Raw genomic sequence first — 21,420 nt, 5'->3', positions numbered from 1 at the left:
AGTTCCTCTGTGTATTCTTGCCACCTCTTCTTAATATCTTCTGCTTCTGTTAGGTCCCTACCATTTCTGTCCTTCATCGAGCCCATCTTTCCATGACCACTAGACCATGGGGGCAGGAGGAAAAGGGGACGACAGAGGATGAGATGGCTGGATGGCATCAGCCACTCAATGGATGTGTGTTTGAGTGATCTCTGGGAGTTGGTGATGGACATGAGGCCTGGCGTGCTGCAATTCATGGGGTCACAACGAGTCGGACATGACTGAGCAACTGAACTGAACTGAACTGAAGGCTAGTGTAAGTGAAAGTGTTAGTTGCTCAGTTGTGTCTGACTCTTTCTAATCCCATTAACTAGCCCGCCAGGCTCTTCTGTTCAGGGGATTTCCCAGGCAAGAATACTGGAGTGGGTCTGTATACGGCTTTAAGCTTTGTCTTCAGGACTTCCCTGGTGGTCCAGTGGTTAAGAATCTGCCTGATAGTGCAGGGCACATGGATTTGATCCCTGGTCTGAAAAGATGCCGCATGCCTCAGGACAACTACACCCACATGCACAACTGAGCCCACGTAGTGCAACTGCTGAAAATCATGTGCCTAGAGCTTATGCTCTGCAAGAGAAACCACTGCAATGAGAAGCTCAGGCACCAAAAGGAAAAGTAGCTCCCACTCGCCACAACTAGAGAAAGATAGAGAAAGCCCTTACATAGCAATTAAGACTCAGCACAGCCAAAAATTAAAAACAACAAAACAAAACTAAAAACTTTGGCTTCTTTCCTTAAATCAGTATATGGGCTTAGTGTATCTACTAATGGCCTTGATGTATTGGGGGCACCATAATTTCTGGAGTTTATCTTGTCATTGTTCAGTCACTAGGTCATGTCTGACTCTTTGCAACCCCATGGGCTACAGCATGCCAGGCTTCCCTGTCCTTCATCATCTCCCAGAGTTTGGTCAAACTCATGTCCACTGAGTCGGTGATGCTATCTAATCATCTCATCCTCTGTCACTGCCTTCTCCTCCTGCCCTCAGTCTTTTCCAGCATCGGGGTCTTTTCCAATGAGTTGGCTCTTTACACCAGGTTACCAAAGTATTGGAGCTTCAATTTCAACATCAGTGCTTCCAATGAATATTCATAGTTGATCTCCTTTAGGATTGACAGGTTTGATCTCATTTCAGTCCAAGGGACTCTCAAGAGCCTTCTCCCACACCACAATTTGAAAGCATCAGTTCTTCAGTGCTTAGCCTTCTTTATGGTTCAACTCTCACATCCATACATGACTGCTGGAAAAACCATAACTTTGACTATATGGATATTTGTTGGCAAATTATGTCACTTCTTTTGAATATGCTGTCTAGGTTTGCCATAGCTTTTCTTCCAAGGAGCAAGCGTCTTTTAATTTCATGTCAAGCGTCTTTTAATTTCACCATCTGCAGTGATTTTGGAGCCCCCCAAAATAAAGTCTGCCACTGTTTCCATTGTTTCCCCATCTATTTGCCATGAAGTGATGGAACTGAATGTCATGATCTTAGTTTTTTGAATGTTGAATTTTAAGCCAGCTTTTTTACCCTCCTCTTTCACCTTCATCAAGAGGCTCTTTAGTTCTTCACTTTCTGCCATTAGGGTGGTATCACTGTATATCTGAGGTGTTGATATTTTTCCCATTTATCTAAACTACATCAATTCATTTGGTAAATAAAAACCTAACTTAAAAAAAATTCACATTTCAAAGTTTTTAATTGTTGATCTTAGGGGAACATCCAGCTCTAAATGACTGTTCATAACAGAGATGGATGATTGGAAATTCCTGAGTTCAGTGGATCTTTCCTTCGCTGAACAGGATTGTCCTCTCTCTTTAGAAAGTTCTCTTTGATGATATTCCATCATTGTCAGGAATAAAGGAGAAATTTAAACAGGAATTGAAAGTCACATAGGATAGCACAGAGTCATGGCTGAATGCTAAAAAGTTTATCTCAAACGACTGCTTTATGTTTATACTGATTATTTGAGAAATATGTACACACAGAGACTTGGGGGAAAATACAAATACAAGAAGAGGAAACCAGATCAAGAACAGACTAATGTAAGTTGAACCATGGTCTGATGTAGAAAACAGCTGAATCTGTGTCCTGGGTGTGGAATTAACACAATCAGGAAAATATCCAAAAAGCGACCTATTCAATAGTATGATTTGGAGACATGTTTGAAATAAGAGGATGTCTTTGAATGTCTTTGAATGTGTTGAGAAATAGACACTTTAAATTGTTACAAATATCATTTCTATACCTTGGGAAGTATACATTATTGAAATGATAAATATGATAAACGTTTATTAGTTAGAAACAGTGTTCTTGCAGACTAGATCGTGGAGACTAGGAGTGGTCAGGTGATCTGGGAGTGGTCAGGTTTACCAAGTATGTCAGGAAAATCTTTCTGCCCTCCTGCCTTCAATGCTTTCACCTGTGTAGGTGGAGAAGGCAATGGCACCCCACTCCAGTACTCTTGCCTGGAGAAACCCATGGATGGAGGAGCCTGGAAGGCTTCAGTTCAAGGGGTCGCGAAGAGTCTGACACAACTGAGTGACTTCACTTTCACTTTTCCCTTTCATGCATTGGAGAAGGAAATGGCAGCCCACTCCAGTGTTCTTGCCTGGAGAATCCCAGGGACGGCGGTGCCTGGTGGACTGCTGTCTATGGGGTCGCACAGAGTCGGACACGACTGAAGCGACTTAGCAGCAGCAGCAGCAGGTGGAGAAGGAGCCTCAGAACTCTGTGTTTATCTTGGCAAGATCCCTTTACTTCTCAGTATATCCCTAAACTCACAACTTTGCTGTCAGTATCTGCCTTGAGCCTTGATGGTTAAGCCCAGTTTAATGGGTTGAATTGTGTCCCCTAAAAGATATGTTAATACATTTTCACTCCCTGTTGCTCAGAATGTGACCTTATTTGGAAATAGGGTGATTCCAGATGTAATTAGGTGAGCTGTGGTCATTTCTGAGCAGGGGGGCCCTTAATCCAATATAACTGGTATCCTTATAAGAAGAGGAGAAAGAGACCCACAGTGGGAATACCATGTGATGATGCAGGCAGAGACTGAGTTGCTGTAACTGCAAGTTCAGGAATGCCAAAATTTGTCAACAAATCACCAAAAAAATTGAAGAGGCAAATGAAGATTCTTTTTCTTTAAAATTTTATTTTATTTTTAAACTTTACATAATTGTATTAGTTTTGCCAAATATCAAAATGAATCCACCACAGGTATACATGTGTTCCCCATCCTGAACCCTCCTCCCTCCTCCATCCCCATACCATCCCTCTGGGTTGTCCCAGTGCACTAGCCCCAAGCATCCAGTATCGTGCATCGAACCTGGTGAAGATTCTTCTTTACAGGTTTCAGATGAAGGATGGCTCTCCTAACACCTTGATTTTGAACTTCTAGCCTCCAAGAACTTGAGGCAATGAATTTCTGTTATTTTAAGCAAAAGAGTGTGTGGTACCTTGTTAATGAAACCCTAGGCAACTAATGTACACAGTATATCCTTACACCCTTTATCTTTATTTGTGCTTGTTACAAGAAATCCATGACATACAGTATAGCACATACCTCTGCATGTTACTTCTCATACAGTTTATACAGCCTTCATTTGACTGTATCGTATGTCCTTCACTCAGAGGTTAAAGCGTCTGCCTCTAGTGCGGGAGACCTGGGTTCGATCCCTGGGTCAGGAAGATCCCCTGGAGAAGGAAATGGCAACCCACTCCAGTATTCTTGCCTGGAGATTCCCATGGACGGAGGAGCCTGGTGGGCTACAGTCCACGGGGTTGCAAAGAGTTGGACACGACTGAGCGGCTTAACTTTTAACTTTATGTCCTTCAAATCCTTTTCTTGTGTCCTGTGGAACATGAGGTCAGACAGCAAAATGAAACGAGGCTTTCCTGAAAAGTCAAAGCTTCCTGTACTAACATCTCAAACACATCTGCTGTATTCCCTTCTAAGGAATTTTAAACTTGCTGTTAGCTTTGTTCAGAATGCTTTTTCCTCAGATAACTGAATTACTCCCTCTTTCAATTCCTTTAGGCCTTTAATTCAAAATAACTTTGTTAGAAAGACCTTTTATTTTTTGTTAAGATAGTTTTGTTGATTTATTTGTTTTTGGCTGTGCTGGGTCTTTGTTGCTGTGTGGGCTTTTTCTCTGGCTGCAGCAAACAGGGGCTACTCTCCAGTTGCAGTGCACAGGTTTCTCATTGACATGGCTTCTCTTGCTGCAGATCACCGGCTCTAGGGCGCTTGGGCTTCAGTAATTGCAGCTCCTTTGCTCTAGAGCACTGACTCAGTAGTTGTGGTGCATGGGCCTAGTTGCTCTAGGCATGTGGGATCTTCCCATGTGTCCTGCGCTGGCCTTCTTTATCTATCACTAAGCCACCAGGGAAGCCCTGGAAAGGCCTTTCTAATCACTTTATGTGAAGTTGACATCCTATGTTTGCTATTCCCCTTTCTACTACCCTTCCCTGATACGTTTTTTTAATGTATAGCTGATTTACAATATCATATTAGTTTCAGGTGTGCAATATAGTGATTCAATATATTTATAGGTTATTTAAACTTATTATAAAATAGTAGCCATTTCCCCCTGTGCTGTATGGAGTATCCATTTTGCTTATTTCTTTTATACATAGTAGTTTGTATCTCTTAATCCCTTACCCTTTTCATCCCTGATGTTTTTTTACCTTATACTTTTCACCATAAAATATGATTTCACTATGAAATATAACTTGTAATTTATTTATTCTGCTTGGAAGGAAAATTCAATAAGGTATAAAATTGATATAAACACCTAATAATAATGTAAATGGATTATTAAATGGTCCTGAAACAGACAGCAAGACATTTCTCTAGCAAGTATGGGTTTACTCATGATCAGCAGAGAACTACAACCTGGGGGCTGCCATCTTGGCAAGCCACATGCAAGTCCCCACCCACACAGCAAGGGAAGGAGAATGCTTGGATAGAAGGAAGAAGGACATTGCAAAGGTCATAGTGAAAAAAGGGACCCATGGCTTTTCATGTCTGAGTCCTGACAGGAGCAGGAGGAGTATTTCTTCTTCCTGTTGGACTCTGCTACTGTCCCAGAGTGTTTGTGAGCTTCCTCTCTGGTCTGTTGACTCTATTTAATTAAGGTTTCTATTTATTATTTTTTTACATTCCCCCCTCCCCCTTATTATCAGGATTTTTCTCAGGAAGCATTGCTGATCAAGAGTTGGGTTTTCTGAATTCAGTGTTGTTTTGGTCCATCAGTGCCAGGAAGGACCTTTCTTCCTATAAGTGTAGCATGAACATAGTCTCTCACGTTGGAGGGAAGGTGCAGATTGGACACCTGTTGGAGTCACATTTGAGTAACGAGGGGTAGGATGGAGAATTTTCAGGAACTTTTTATCTGAAGTCCATATGTTATCAAGATCATGGACATTGGGGGTCATCTGAAGCTTTATATCATCATCAAAGTTTTATGTCACAAAACTGTATGTGACAAACTCCCGACAAACCTAATCTGGATATCTTGGGAAAACTGTCTCATCCAATGTCTCCTGCTTCAGTTGTGGGAAATTTTTACTATCAGGTCACCAGAGGATGTGCAGTCCGGTCAGGATTTGGTGCTTTCTTTAGGTATGTTATGTGAATCCAGAGTCTGTCTATTCCTTGGAGTTTGGTGGCACAAGTGTTGCTTAGCAGTGCCTGAAACAGGCCTTTCCACCTAGGTTGAGGAGACCTCTGCTGGAGGTATCTTTTCCGTAGAGAAATCTCCAGGTTGCAAGCTGTCATGCTTAAGGTCTTCATCTCTTGAAAGTGCACTGTGAAATGATTGATCTGCCAAAATATGGTTACTTTTAATAGAAATAATTAGGTCTCTGCAGTATTAGAATATCTCTCCTTTTATCAGTTTTGAGTCAAAAGAAGCAGGACCCAAGTGCACTGGGCATCCTATCACTATCTGAAAAGGTGAGAGCTTCTAAGTTCTGAAAAATGTGGATTCAAGATATAGAAGAACTTATGGCAATGATATTTGCCAGTGCAATTGGAGAGCCTGTACAAGTTTTGTAAATTAAACCTTAAGAATCCTGTTAGTATGTTTGACTAAACTAGAGGCATGAGGGTGGTAAGCACAGTGTATGTATTGTGAAACCAGCATAGCTGTTGAAGTATCTGGCCAGTAAAATGAATTTCTTGATCATTATTGAGATTGAGAGGAGTTTTATAGGTATGGATTATCTTCTCCAGAGGACTTTGGCCACAGAACAGGCCTCTTGAAAGGGGAGGCTTCAGTGTGAAACCATACAGATCGCGATTAAAATATATTTATATTTATTAGACAGATGAAATTTTATGAAACATATTGGCCAGATTCCAATGACCAGTTTAAATTGTTAAGGAACAGTACAAACAGGCTTGTTTCTGTTGTGCTTTGGACAAGTGGAACAAGTGAGGTAAGCACTCTTTGCAACCTTGTTAATGCTTTCCCACCAATATTGATTCATTAAGGCTATCTCTGTGTCAGCAGACCAACAGTGTCTCCAACAGTGTTGAGGCATAGGAATTTAGAGTCTCCAGGAGGACTGGTGATACTGAGACAAACTTGGGTCTGCTTGTTCATGCACAGCAAAGTCAATATGCTGACCTCTAACTGTGGTGAAGAGAAGTGCAGCATTTATTGCAAGGCCAAGCAAGGAGTATGGGCTGCTAATGCTGAAAAGACCAGAACTCCCTGGTGGATTTGATGGAAGTATTTTTAAAGACACTTTCTCATGTGAGTGAGAGGGTTGTAGGGTGCCTGATCAACTTATGGGCATTCTGATTAGTTGGTGGTGAGGTATATAATTGAGAGTCAATATTATCAACCTTAGTACCAACAGTTCTGGGGTCTATGTGCTTGTGGTCAGCATGCAGTTAGCTTCTATCTGATCGGGCTTTCCATATCTGCAAGACAGCTCAAGGATATGGCTGAGAATATTAGATATAGCCTTTGAGAGGAACTGAAGTCCTTGACTTGGTTGTATGACTAAACTATTATTATTTTGTCTTACTTAACTGTTTCCCTTTGTTTCTGTATTTTCTCACTTTTCTGATTAAATTTGCTCTTTTGAACTTGGCACAAAGATAGCAGAGTGAGCACTCCTGTCTCCCAGCTCTGAAGATCCAAGTCTTTTGATTGTTCTTCTTTGTACTGTATGTTTTTATATAGGCTGTGGAGGGGTAGAGAGTGTACTCTTAAAGGGAAGCCAATGAATGGCCCTATGTCAGACGTGAGTAACTTTTTTCTTTGCGTCAGGATTCCTTCAGATCATCAGCTTTGAGAACCTAACATAAGTCATTGTTTCAGAAGGTATAGGTTTGCAGAGTGGAGATTTCCTCCCCTCTCAGGTCTTTGGTTGGCTTCAGCATGTTCGTTTTTATTTCTGATCATGACTCTATGGCTCAAATAGTGTGAAAAGTCACAAAGGTGCTTGATTGGAGATAGGCATTTTCTTATATTTTAATATACAGAAACATTTCTTATTGAATTATCACTATGGTTTTGAATTATCACTTATGGACACTAAGACGTGTCCAACTCTTTTGACCCCATGTACTGTAGCTAGCCAGGCTCTACCCATGGGATTCTCCAGGCAAGAATACTGGAGTGGGTTGCTATTTCCTTCTCAAGGGGATCTCCCAACCCTGGAATTGAACCTGGGTCTCCTGCATTGCAGAAAGACTCTTTAATGACTGAGCTATGAGGGAAGCCCCGACCTGGTCCACAACCTTGATTAAAATGGCCCTTTTTCCCTGGTCATAAATCTCATCCCCAAAATGGGTCCTTCTCAGACTTGTACAGAAAACTAGGTTTGAATACTTAAACTCCTGTGAATTTTTTCTTTACCTTTTTTTTAAAAACATGCATAGGCAAGTGCCAAAGTACCCAGGAAGAAGAGAAAAATGGTTACATTACAAAAAGTTATTTAACTTCTATTTTTCATATTTGTTTAATATCGTTTCCTGAATTGATGCAGAATCTATCCTGGCCAAGTTTCTGTTTTTTTTTTTTTTTTTTATTCCTGTAATAGAATAACTCTCCGTTCAGTTCAGTTCAGTTCAGTCGCTCAGTCGTGTCTGACTCTTTGCAACCCCATGAATTGCAGCACGCCAGGCCTCCCTGTCCATCACCAACACCCGGAGTTCACTGAGACTCACGTCCATCGAGTCAGTGATGCCATCCAGCCATCTCATCCTCTGTCATCCCCTTCTCCTCCTGCCCCCAATCCCTCCCAGCATCAGAGTCTTTTCCAATGAGTCAACTCTTCACATGAGGTGGCCAAAGTACTGGAGTTTCAGCTTTAGCATCATTCCTTCCAAAGAACACCCAGGGCTAATCTCCTTTAGAATGGACTGGTTGGATCTCCTTGCAGTCCGATGGACTCTCAAGAGTCTTCTCCAACACCACAGTTCAAAAGCATCAATTCATCGGCGCTCAGCTTTCTTCACAGTCCAACTCTCACATCCATACAAGACGACTGGAAAAACCATAGCCTTGACTAGACAGACCTCTGTTGGCAAAGTAATGTCTCTGCTTTTCAATGTGCTATCTAGATTGGTTATAATGTTCCTTCCAAGGAGTAAGCGTCTTTTAATTTCATGGCTGCAGTTACCATCTGCAGTGATTTTAGAGCCCCCCAAAATAAAGTCTGACACTGTTTCCACTGTTTCCCCATCTATTTCCCATGAAGTGATGGGACCAGATGCCATGATCTTCCTTTTCTGAATGTTGAGCTTTAAGCCAACTTTTTCACTGTCCTCTTTCACTTTCGTCAAGAGGCTTTTGAGTTCCTCTTCACTTTCTGCCATAAGGGTGGTGTCATCTGCATATCTGAGGTTATTGATATTTCTCCCAGCAATCTTGATTCCAGCTTGTGATTCTTCCAGTCCAGCATTTCTCATGATGTACTATGCATATAAGTTAAATAAGCAGGGTGACAATATACAGCCTTGACCTACTCCTTTTCCTATTTGGAACCAGTCTGTTGTTCCATGTCCAGTTCTAACTGTTGCTTCCTGACCTGCATACAGGTTTCTCAAGAGGCAGGTCAGGTGGTCTGGTATTGCCATCTCTTTCAGAATTGTCCACAGTTTATTGTGATCCACACAGTCAAAGGCTTTGGCATAGTCAATAAAGCAGAAATAGATGTTTTTCTGGAACTCTCTTGCTTTTTCCATGATCCAGCGGATGTTGGCAATTTGATCTCTGGTTCCTCTGCCTTTTTAAAACCAGCTTGAACATCTGGAAGTTCATGGTTCATGTACTGCTGAAGCCTGGCTTGGAGAATTTTGAGCATTACTTTATTAGCGTGTGAGATGAGTGCAATTGTGCGGTAGTTTGAGCATTCTTTGGTATTGCCTTTCTTTGGGATTGGAATGAAAGCTGACCTTTTCCAGTCCTGTGGCCACTGCTGAGTTTTCCAAATTCGCTGGCATATTGAGTGCAGCACTTTCACAGCATCATCTTTCAGGATTTGAAATAGCTCAACTGGAACTCCATCACCTCCACTAGCTTTGTTCGTAGTGATGCTTTCTAAGGCCCACTTGACTTCACATTCCAGGATGTCTGGCTCTAGGTCAATGATCATACCATTGTGATTATCTTGGTCATGAAGATCTTTTTTGTACAGTTCTTCTGTGTATTCTTGCCATCTCTTCTTAAAATCTTCTGCTTCTGTTATGTCCATACCATTTCTCTCCTTCATCGAGCCCATCTTTGCATAAAAAATGTTCCTTTGGTATATCTAATTTTCTTGAAGAGATCTCTAGTCTTCCCCATTCTGTTGTTTTCCTCTACTTCTTTGCATTGATCGCTGAAGAAGGCTTTCTTATCTCTTCTTGCTATTCTTTGGAACTCTGCATTCAGATGCGTATATCCTTCCTTTTTTCCTTTGCTTTTCACTTCTCTTCTTTTCACAACTATTTGTAAGGCCTCCCCAGACAGCCATTTTGCTTTTTTGCATTTCTTTTCCATGGGGATGGTTTTGATCCCTGTCTCCTGTACAATGTCACGAACCTCAGTCCATAGTTCATCAGGCACTCTATCAGATCTAGTCCCTTAAATCTATTTCTCACTTCCACTGTATAATCATAAGAGATTTGATTTAGGTCATACCTGAGTAGTCTAGTGGTTTTCCCTACTTTCTTCAATTTCAGTCTGAATTTGGCAATAAGGAGCTCATGGTCTGAAGCACAGTCAGCTCCTGGTCTTGTTTTTGCTGACTGTATAGAGCTTCTCCATCTTTGGCTGCAAAGAATATAATCAATCTGATTTTGGTGTTGACCATCTGGTGATGTCCAAGTGTAGAGTCTTCTCTTGTATTGTTGGAAGAGGGTGTTTGCTATGACCAGTGCATTCTCTTGGCAAAACTCTGTTAGCCTTTGCCCTGTTTCATTCCATATTCCAAGGCCAAATTTGCCTGTTACTCCAGGTGTTTCTTGACTTCCTACTTTTGCATTCCAGTCCCCTATAATGAAAAGGACATCTTTTTTGGGTGTTAGTTCTAAAAGGTTTTGTAGGTCTTCATAGAACCGTTCAACTTCAGCTTCTTCAGCATTACTGGTTGGGCATAAACTTGGATTACTGTGATATTGAATGGTTTGCCTTGGAAACAAACAGAGATCGTCTGTCATTTTTGAGATTGTATCCAAGTACTGCATTTCGGACTCTTTTGTTGACCATGGTGGCTACTCCATTTCTTCTAAGGGATTCCTGCCTGCGTAGTAGATATAATGGTCATCTGAGTTAAATTCACCCATTCCAGTCCATTTTTGTTCACTGATTCCTAGAATGTCGACATTTACTTTTGCCATCTCCTGTTTGACCACTTCCAATTTGCCTTGACTCATGGACCTGACATCCCAGGTTCCTAGGCAATATTGCTCTTTATAGCATCAGACCTTGCTTCAATCACCAGTCACATCCACAGTTGGGTATTGCTTTTGCTTTGGCTCCATCCCTTCATTCTTTCTGGAGTTATTTCTCCACGGATCTCCAGTAATGTATTGTGCACCTACTGACCTGGGGAGTTCCTCTTTCAGAATCCTATCATTTTGCCTTTTCATACTGTTCATGGTGTTCTCAAGGCAGGAATACTGAAGTGGTTTGCCATTTCCTTCCAGCGGACCACATTCTGTCAGAACTTTCCAGCATGACCTGCCCTTCTTGGGTGGCCCCACACGGCATTACTTAGTTTCATTGAGTTAGACAAGGCTGTGGTCCTAGTGTACTAGAATAACTCTAAGTGGCATTTTATTTGAGAATTGGAAATCTTGTATTTCCTATGACTGTTTTTGCATTCAAGCATTAATAACTCTTCCTCACAATTTCAGAGAGTGAAAAAAATACACTTAGAAATGAAAAGATTTTGTAACTTCCAGTCAATAACTGTATATTGATAAAAGTATTCATATAGTTTTTCTATAGATTTTGTAGCAGTCTGCAATGATTTTTATTTCCCTCTATGAAAATGACTTTCTTGAAGATTTATATAACACTACATATTTAAAAATTTAAACATTCAGAATAATAATGTAAAATATGCAGTTGAAATATTAAATGGACTTTATTCAATTTTATCATGTACTCATATGTATCAGTTATCTGTTTTTAAAGAAGAAGGAATTGAGGCAAAGAAAAATAAGGTTCTTATTCAAGAAATCTTTAACTCTTGCTATGATTGATTTAGTTTTATATGTTTCATTTGAAAAAAAAATTGATACAAGGAAGGTTTTCATTCTGAGTGGGTGATATTTTTGGCTTGTCCTGGTAATGTGCCTTCTTTGTTTAGATTACTTTGGTCATTGAGTATTAATTTTTTTTCAGGTCATCAAGCACATCCTGTTTTGTGATTTTCTCCCAGGCATCAGGAATTTCACCTTTATTGATAAATTTTTTGTGATACTTTTCTTCTAGCTTTGATCTGAAGTGACAGACAAACCATTTCCAGTATGGCTGGGTGGATGTGTCTGGGGTGATGCTCCATGTGGCATATTCCCCTCCTGCTTCTCGATAGGTCTTATATGGGAATTTCCTGCCATCATTCAAAACAAAAAAACGATCACTTGCTACTGAACTAGTACAGTATTTAAGGGTAAAATAGTTTGATACCACACCCATCCACTGAGAGCCTTTGGACGGTGGAAGGGAGCACTGTGGTCTCCTTCATGGGAAGGGATTGTGTTTGTTCAAATTGCTTTACAGAAGGGACACTGTTTCAGCAGCCACAGAGATGTTCAGAGAGCATTCTCTGAATTTCAGGAATCATTTCTTCTTAAAGTTTAGACAAAAAGTTCTCTTCTACCTTCTTCATTTCAGGATCCAAAGATTTACTCATGGCCTCTTTGATAAACTCGATATCTTTTATCTCCTGGTGTTCAGTGCTTATCAAATCTTTTCGTGGAAAGATCAAGGTACTCCCCAGGTGATCACAGAACAAATCTAACCACCCAGACACTGTGCTGCTTTTATCTTTAGCAATTTCTGTAGATGCATGCATAGCTGAGAGGATGGCATTCTTGATGTCATCTAAACTCATTTGTAAAAAAGTCTTTATTTTTTTACTTCTTGTGTCAGAAAAATATCTTTTAATGTGGTTTTCAATGTAATTCTTAAAAAATGATTCTGGATTATGAAGGTACTGACAGTAGTTATCAAAATTTTCCTCTTCTGCCAGAGAGATGAGAATGTGTTTCTCCAGGTTAGCTCTGTTTTCATTGAATGCCCGGCAGGTGGTTCGAATGTCCCCAGCAATTTTGAGGGCCATGTTTTTCCTTATGGTGCTGGAGACAGCAGGTGTGAGTTTCTTCCACAGAAAATCAACAAACGTTTTAATTGAAGATGCTCCTTGACAAGAGATCTTAAAGCTCATGAAGAAATCATCTTTCTTGCTTTGCAGATAGTGTACAGGATCATTTGCCCTCTTGAATGCCTTGTGCATCTCCTTAAACTTCACTGCTGCTCTTTGGAATAAACACAATGACAAGTCTATTTCATATTTTTTTGTAAATGTGTACCTTTTCTGAGTGGGTGACTTCACCTCCTCTTCTATTATTCTCAGGATTTCATGGAAATAAGTTGGATTGTAATCATGCTTTTGCTAACATATTTTGTTAACAGTTTCATTAACTTTTGAAGTAATGTTGTCAGTAGTCATACTTATGGAGTATATATCCTGGGGATCTATTGTCATTGTAGAGAATCTCCAAGATTTCCTTTTCATCCTAACATGTTTGTCGTAGTTGATTTCAAACTTTTCTCCAGAATAGTTCTCCAGTATGCTTACCATGTCTTTTTCCTTTTTGAAATATTCCAAAAGGATGTTTTCAGAATCCACTTCAATAATAGGGTCTGTGGCTGGAGGGAGACTTGAGGACACATCATAGACCCATTTTTCCCAAAGTGGGTTGAATTTCTCACAGAGCTCTTCCTCGCTCAATTTGGTGCCATCTAGCTGTAAAGCCAAATTCCGGCTTTTTTCCAATAATTCCTTTTCATAACCTGACTTTTTGTTATCCAGTTTTTCTTGATTTTTTTTAAACTAATAAGTTCATTGGCTTTTCTTTGGCAATCTAAAATTAGTGTATCTTTAAGGGCTATAAGTTTATTTTCAAAAATTTTTTTCCACTGAACCAGCACTTCATGATCTGAGTCTTCATTAAAATATGTTTCAAGTTCTTGCTTGATGGCTTCATATATCTCTGTAACTGGAGCCTCTAGGGTATATGTTTTGAGTGTCTGGATTTTTCCATTCTGAATCTGGTTGATCAGCTGGTCCTGTAATATCTTCACCTGACTCCTCAGGTCCCATGTCCAGGAGTTGTACATGGTTTCCAGTTTGCTCATGGCCATGACTTCTTAAGTGTTCCTGAAACTGAAGATAAAGTTCTCATTCAGTAGGGCTCTCCACAAATCTTGAACTCGGAATTTCACATCTGATATCTTCATGATGCTTCCCCTCGATTCCTGTTGGGCAGTCACAAGAATTCTGCTTTTTAGTTCCTGAACATTGTGGCTGTAGCGAGGATTGGGTGGGGCCATTGGGGGATTGCCATCCCAGAGGTGAGCAAAGTAGTACACGTGGGTATTGACGTCAAACTTAATGACATCACTGAAACAGGTTACGTTGGAGCACTGCTCTTCTTCAGCTGCTGTTGCTGCCATTTTGTCCAATCTCTGCCCTAGCTGCCTTCTTCCATCCATATTTTGGTCTTTAGCTGTAACTTCCCCCACATTCTGATGGACAAAGAGGCAACTGGGAGAGATTTTTACTTGTTTCATTCTCAGAAAAGCTTGGACAACTATTTGTAGAATATCTTGCATTTCTGATGGATTTTCCCCCAAAATACTGATCAGAGTCAAGTTTGCAAGTCCGATGACAAAGGTTGCCAACTCATTGTCATGTTTCTGGGACTTGTTGCTGAGTTCTGGGGCTCGAAGTCCTTTTGTGTCCACAACAAGCACAAAGTCAAAGCCAAGTTCAGCTGTGAATGTCTCCTCCACTTTCAGAAGTTGCATGTATGCCCCCCGGGTACACCTCCCAGCACTGACAGTGAACTGCAGCCCAAAAAGGGCATTCAGCAGGGTGGACTTCCCTGAGCTCTGCAGGCCAAGGACAGAGAGAACAAAGAGTCGCTTGTTTCCAAGTTTCTCAGAGAGCTTGTCAAAAACAGCTGCCACCCACCTCAGGGGCACATATGAAACATCCCCATCCATTAGCTCAATGGGAACACCAGATATCATCAGATCTGCAGCAATGTGGGGAAGGGAGAGAAATAGGGTATCTTTCATGGGTGAAGCTTCTTCCAGAGCTTCATAGATCTGGCCAGCTTCTCTGAGAATGTGCTCAATTCCCAAGGTACAGTCATTAATCTCTCTGGAAATAGCTTCTATGTCATTTTGCCAGTCTTTCAGAGAGCTACTCTTTGGGGCCTCTTGGTTTTCTTTTTGAACCAATGCCTTTTTCTTCTCATTTAGATTTTCCAAGTGTCCTGCAGTCAGGTTGTCCAAAGCTACATTCAGCCATTGGAGGAAGTAGAGTTTGGTGTGAGTTTCTGAATGATTTTGGAGAATTTCAAGGACAGAACGCATTAAAGCATTGAGAGGCAAGGCTTTTCTCAACTGTTTATGTCTTATCATTTGTTTTTCTGTCTCAGTCTCACTTTTGTGTTGTTCAATGCTGCGATTCCCCTTTTCTCTCAGATGATAGAGTTCTTTGTCCTTTTTTACACCAAAGTTGCCACAGTTTTCCCTGAAGAGGTAGTAAGTTTTCCTTGACCTGAGGTATTTCCATTTCTCCCAGTAGGGTCATTAGAGCCTCTGCCTTTTCTTTGGCTTCCTTGCAATCTCTCTGGTCTTCATCAATACGGATTCCTTGCTTGCGAGCAACTTGGGCACAGTTCTCCAAGCTGAATGCAGTGTTAGAGAGCTCCAGCAAACGTCTGATTGTAGTTGTGAGCTCCCCTATTAATTCTGCCTCATTTCTGTTCCTGATCCCAATTCTCACTCTTGAGCCAGATTTATTGACTGTGACTTTTCCTTTATCATCAAGCAAAAGGATTAAAGGTTTTGATGACTGACACATGTCACGGACTATTTTTTGGTTTCCTCTATTATCATCAGAAGTTGACATGAGGACCACAATTATGGAAGAGACTTCCTGCAAAAAGGCGAGTTGCTTCTCATATTCCTTTGCATCTCCATGAAGATTCGTAAAGGTCAAGCACTTGTCAAATCTGTCCTGCTCTTCCCCCCCAGGACAGAACCAGGTGACTTCCACCACTCCTCCCATCAACAGACAGTCTCTGCTGCTGCCTTTGCAGTGTCGGTGAAAAAAGACATCATGTTTGTGTTCACTGAGAAGACAGTTCATGATCTGAGATTTGGAAGCAGAGAAGCCAGTTCCAACTCTAATAAAGGACACAATGGGGGCAGAAACACGACACATCTGTTGATTCGTGTAACTGTCCTTCTCCTCATTTATTGATTTCCCTACTTGCTGCCAGCTCCTTCGAATTTGACTGAGAGACCAGAGAGAGAATTCAATTTGAGCATTGCAAGGATTAGGTATGAGAAGGGGGAGGGCAAACTGGCAAATGGAAAGTTTGTCCAAAATATATTGTCTGGCAAAATCATCTGCACAGTGAAGAATTGCCATCTGAATATCCATAGGGTGAACATAGGGTCTGACATTAGTGGCTGCTGAAGGCTCAGTAGGACTAACACTTTCTTCAAGTAGATCTTCATATGGATCAAAAGCTTCCTTTTCTTGATTTGAGGTGCTTGAATAGGCTTGGTTGTCTGTGTAGTCTTCATGTTTGATGATCAGGTATCTCAGCCCATAATCCAGCATCAACAGCTTCTGTAGGAAATAGAAGGGAAGTTCTCTTCCAGAGCAGGGCTGGGTGTTGTACACAGAAGTCTTGTGGATCAGTTGGAAGTTAGCTCTGCTCATTTTTCTTGGGTAATAATGTTCTAGGCCTAAATGCTGGAGTAAGTCTTGGAAGGCTGCATTTTCTCTGACTTCCTCCTCTTTATTTTCATTATTATGTGGTTCATGTTGCTCTTTCTTTTCATGGAAGACACTTTGAAATTGTTTTCTCACCTCGTCCACTTGCAATGAAGAGACAGTGGCCTCATAATTCCCATAAATGAGCAGTCTCAAGTCTTTTTCTAGGTTTTCCCAATCATGATCTCCAGATTTGGTGAGGACATATACAACTTCTTTAGTCAAAGATCGTCCCATGTGATGTTTGATCAATGCCAAGCGTTGTGTTTTCTCCTCTGGAGAAATAGCTTTGATGCCCGCTGTTGCTGTCAGACCTGTGAGCACCAGGAATGCCTGAGCCCTGTAGTTGGAAATATTTTTGAGCTCTTGGTATTTATTTTGCGCAGTTTGCATTTTATCCAATAGGAAGTCTAACTCATCATGCCCCAGGGGATGATGAAACATATTGTCAACCACATGATATCCTGCACCAGATGCTATCAAAAGTAGCAAGATGTATGTGTCTGGTTTCCCTGTTTCTCGAAGGTATTTCAAGAAGCACCCAAGAGACAAGCTGACCTCATAAGTCAGCTTTCTTTGAGTTTCCTCCACCAACTCTGTGGATTCAGAGTTGGCCTTTACTTCCATAAAGTCATTCTGTGTTTTTTTTAACATTTTGATTAATTCAGAAAATTGGGTGATATGGATATTGTCTTCCTTTGGTTCTGACTGAACTATCCACTGCATAATGGAATGAGCCTGAGGAAAGTTTGTTACTATATGGATGTGAGGAACCAAAAGACGGCTCAACTGAGATTTAATAAATTTAGTTTCATAAATGGAAGCTTTTTTGCAAAAGTTGACCATATTTACCAGAAAATTCTGCAGACCCCTGTCTTTAAGGCATATATTAGTCCACGTGGTATAACTTTCAGTTATTTGACTCAATCTTTGCATGAAATTTATCAGCCTTTTAAGCTGTTCTTCAGGATCAAAAACTTTCCAGAATTTCACATCTTCTAGGAAAATCCTAGCCTCCTTCTCAATACTCAGTAATTCTCCCTCCTGGATCTGGGCAGTGAGTTCAGTCAGAATAGTATAGTTGTCTTTCAGGCAGTTAGCTACTTTAAAAGGATCCTTAAAATCACTTCTGTGGCCAGAGAGGACAATGTCCCAAACAGGTACCAGCTGAAGTCCACGGTCAATGACATACCAGGTTGGATTATTGGCAACTAGACCTTCTTTCCAGTCAGAAAAGCCATTTGCTTCTGGTGGGCCACCTGTCTGGGCCACAGATAATTGGACTTTGGTTTGGAGATTTTGGAAGGTTGTTTTCTGAGATGCTTTTTTTGAGTGAGAGTCTGATATATCCACACCTGTAGCAATGTTCACTCCAAAGCCACTGTAATTGCCCCTTATGCAAATATCCAGCACCTCTGCTGCTTGCTGTTTCACTTCTGCCAGCTGCTCTTTTTGGAAACCCTCTGAAATGGCTTTCCACCAGTAGATTCCTCCCAGGTGCAGAGGGCCCTGGTTAGCATGAGAACCAAACCTCTGGAAGAAGGCTTCAGCCCTTTGCCTCAGCAAGCGTAGTTTGTCTGGGTCTTCTGACTGATCTAAAATGTCTTCAATGTATTTTAATTCCTGGAGAGCAGCATTGGAAAGTTGGAGCTGGTCAATGGGAAAGTGGAAGGAGGCCAGTGGGATATAGCTGAACTTGGTTGAGCAGAAATAAGATTGTGTAGAATGTGACTGTTGTATTTTCTTGGATTCTGAATACATGCTCTGATCCATACCAGCTTTCAGACTAATTCCCCAACCTCCACCCTTTGCTAAGGCAGTTACACTGAAGCCCAGCTTCTCTAAAATCTGAGTGAACGTAGATTCTTCTTGAGAAGATGTAAATTCCTTTGTTTCCATCCGTGTACCCTGCTCAGGGCCACGGAGTACAAACTCCCTGGGGACACAGAGTAGCTCCTCTTTCTTCTCTATAATACACCTTTGGTCACTGGTTTTGTAAATTCCCTGTAGGGCTAGTCCTCCAGATGCATATCTCACCAGTTCTCTATCTGTGAGACTTTTCCTGTGAGACAGTGCCCCCTTTATGTTGAGTTGTCTCTGCATGTCTTCCATGACTTCTCTTAGGGCTTTTCAGGAGCTGGACAGAACTCTTTGGGGATCTCCATTGCCTGCTTCAGCTCTGCTTCCTTTTTCTATTCTGCCTCATCCTATCACTGCCTTCCTTCTGACAGCGTCTCTCTTAATTCCTGCAGTGCCCATTCTGCCTTCTTCTGCCTTTCCTTTACTGATTCTACATGAGGCTCCTATAACTCTGAAAGAGTATTTGAGTATGACTGGTTAAGCAGTTTCTCCAAGGGCCTTTTCTCCCAGGAATGTTGCATCTGGCATTTCAGTTTCTGGAAGTCTTTTTCTTCTAGATCTTGTAAGGCATGGTAGAAGTCACATCCAGCTGTTCCTGCAGCTTTGACAACTAGTATTCAACTGCCAGTGCTACTTCTCAGAGCATCTCTTGGAGATCTTGCCCACTTTTGCCTCTGTGCAAGGGTTCATTGGGCATAGACTCTGCTGTGTACATGGCTGTGTGAAGATAAGACACTCAGTTAGCCTGTGGCATGTTAATATGCAGAATTCCGTGATTAATTTGCAGAAATCTGTTGCTTTTTACACTAATACACTTCATACACTAATAATGAGCTATCAGAAAAAGAAATTCAGGCAACAATCCCATTTATGATCACACTATAAAGAATAAAATACCAGGGAATAAACTTAACCAAGAAGGCGAAAGACCTATACTCTGAAAACTATAAACACTGATAAAGGATTTTGAAAATGATGAAAAGGAGTAGAAAACATGCTGTGTTCCTTGATTAGAAGGATTAATGTTGTTAAAAATGTCCATACTATCCAAAGCAATCTATAGATTTAATGCAATCACTATCAAAATACCCAGGACACTTTCACAAAAGTATGACAAAATGATTCTAAAAATTATTTTGGAACCACAAAAGGCTCAATTGCCAAAGCTGACTGGAGAAAAATAATAGCCGAATGTATCATGTTCTCTATTGAGACTATACTACAAAGCTACATTAATCAAAACAGCATGATATTGGCATAAAAGCAAACACAGATCAATGGAACAGAGAGCCCAGAAATAAACCTACACATTCATGGTCAATAATCTATGACAAAAGAGGTGAAAAACAATGGAAAAAAGATAATTCCAATAAGTAGTGCTGGGAAAACTGGATAGCTACATTAAAAGAATATTAGGAAAAAATAGGCAAAGAATAAGTAGATGTTTCTCCAGAGAAAACATACAGATGACCAACAGGCATGTGAAAAGTTACTCAACATTGTTAATTCTTAGGGAAACCATAATGAGGTATCATCTCAAACCAATCATAATGGCCATCATCATATAATCTACAAATAATAAATGCTAGGAGGGTGTGGAATAAAGGGAACCCTTGTGTACTGTTGCTGAGAATTTAAGTTGGTTAGCCACTATGGAAAGAATTGTAGTTTCCTCAAAAATGAAAAGTAGGATCACAATATTCCCCAATAATTCCACTCCTGGGTATATATGCAAAGGACATGAAGACAGTATATTGAAGATATATATATACCCCCATGCTTTCTGCATCATTATTCACAATAGCCAAGATATGGAAACAGCCTAAGTGTCACTCCATGGCTTAATGGATAAAGGATATGTTATACAGCATGCACACATATGCACACAGACACAGGCACACAATGGAATATTTCATAGTCATGAGAAAGAGGGAAGTCCTGCCATTTGTGTGTGACAACATGGATGGACCTTGAGTGCATTATACTAAGTGAGATAAGTCAGACCAAGAAAGATAAATTCTGTTAATATCATTTACATGTGGAATCTAAAAAAGCCAAACTTGTAAAACAGAGTAGTATAGTGGTTACCAGGGGTTGGAAGGTGTAGGAATTGGGGAGATACTGTTTAAAGGTACAAATGTACCATCAGTAGATAAATAAATCCTAGATATCTAGGCTTCCCTGGTGGCTCAGATGGTAAAGAATCCACTCGCAATGCAGGAGACCTGGGTTTGATCCCTAGGTTGGGAAGATCCGCTGGAAGAGGGCATAGCAACCCACTGCAGTATTTTTGCCTGGAGAGAATCCTCATGGACATAGGAGCCTGGTGGGCTAAAGTCCATGGGGTCACAAAGAGATGGACATGACTGAGCGACTAAGCACAGCACATAGCACACATAGTGATTATAAACAATACACTGTATTATAAACCTCAAAGTTGCCAAGGGACTATATCTTAATTGTTCTCACCACAATAAAGACATGGTACTGTGATATGATAGAGGTGTTAGCTAACTCTATCTTAGTCATGAGAAACGCTGGACTGGAAGAAACACAAGCTGGAATCAAGATTGCCGGGAGAAATATCAATAACCTCAGATATGCAGATGACACCACCCTTATGGCAGAAAGTGAAGAGGAACTCAAAAGCCTCTTGATGAAAGTGAAAGAGGAGAGTGAAAAAGTTGGCTTAAAGCTCAACATTCAGAAAACGAAAATCATGGCATCCGGTCCCACCACTTCATGGGAAGTAGATGGGGAAACAGTGGAAACAGTGTCAGACTTTATTTTTCTGGGCTCCAAAATCACTGCAGATGGTGACTGCAGCCATGAAATTAAAAGACGCTTACTCCTTGGAAGGAAAGTTATGACCAACCTAGATAGCATATTCAAAAGCAGAGACATTACTTTGCCAACAAAGGTCCATCTAGTCAAGGCTATGGTTTTTCCAGTGGTCATGTTTGGATGTGAGAGTTCGACTGTGAAGAAGGCTG

At 40.9% G+C, this 21,420-nt stretch overlaps 1 pseudogene; it reads right to left on the bottom strand.

Moving 5' to 3' along the window:
- Positions 1–11,676: 11,676 nt before the first annotated feature.
- On the bottom strand, positions 11,677–19,318 carry LOC139187317 (interferon-induced very large GTPase 1-like; annotated as a pseudogene).
- Positions 19,319–21,420: the final 2,102 nt, after the last annotated feature.

The sequence above is a fragment of the Bos indicus genome, chromosome 15 (genome assembly GCF_029378745.1).
Source record: "Bos indicus isolate NIAB-ARS_2022 breed Sahiwal x Tharparkar chromosome 15, NIAB-ARS_B.indTharparkar_mat_pri_1.0, whole genome shotgun sequence".
Taxonomy (NCBI): Eukaryota; Metazoa; Chordata; class Mammalia; order Artiodactyla; family Bovidae; genus Bos; species Bos indicus.
Note: the sequence above shows the minus strand (reverse complement) of the source record. Positions and strands in the feature narration are given on the sequence as shown.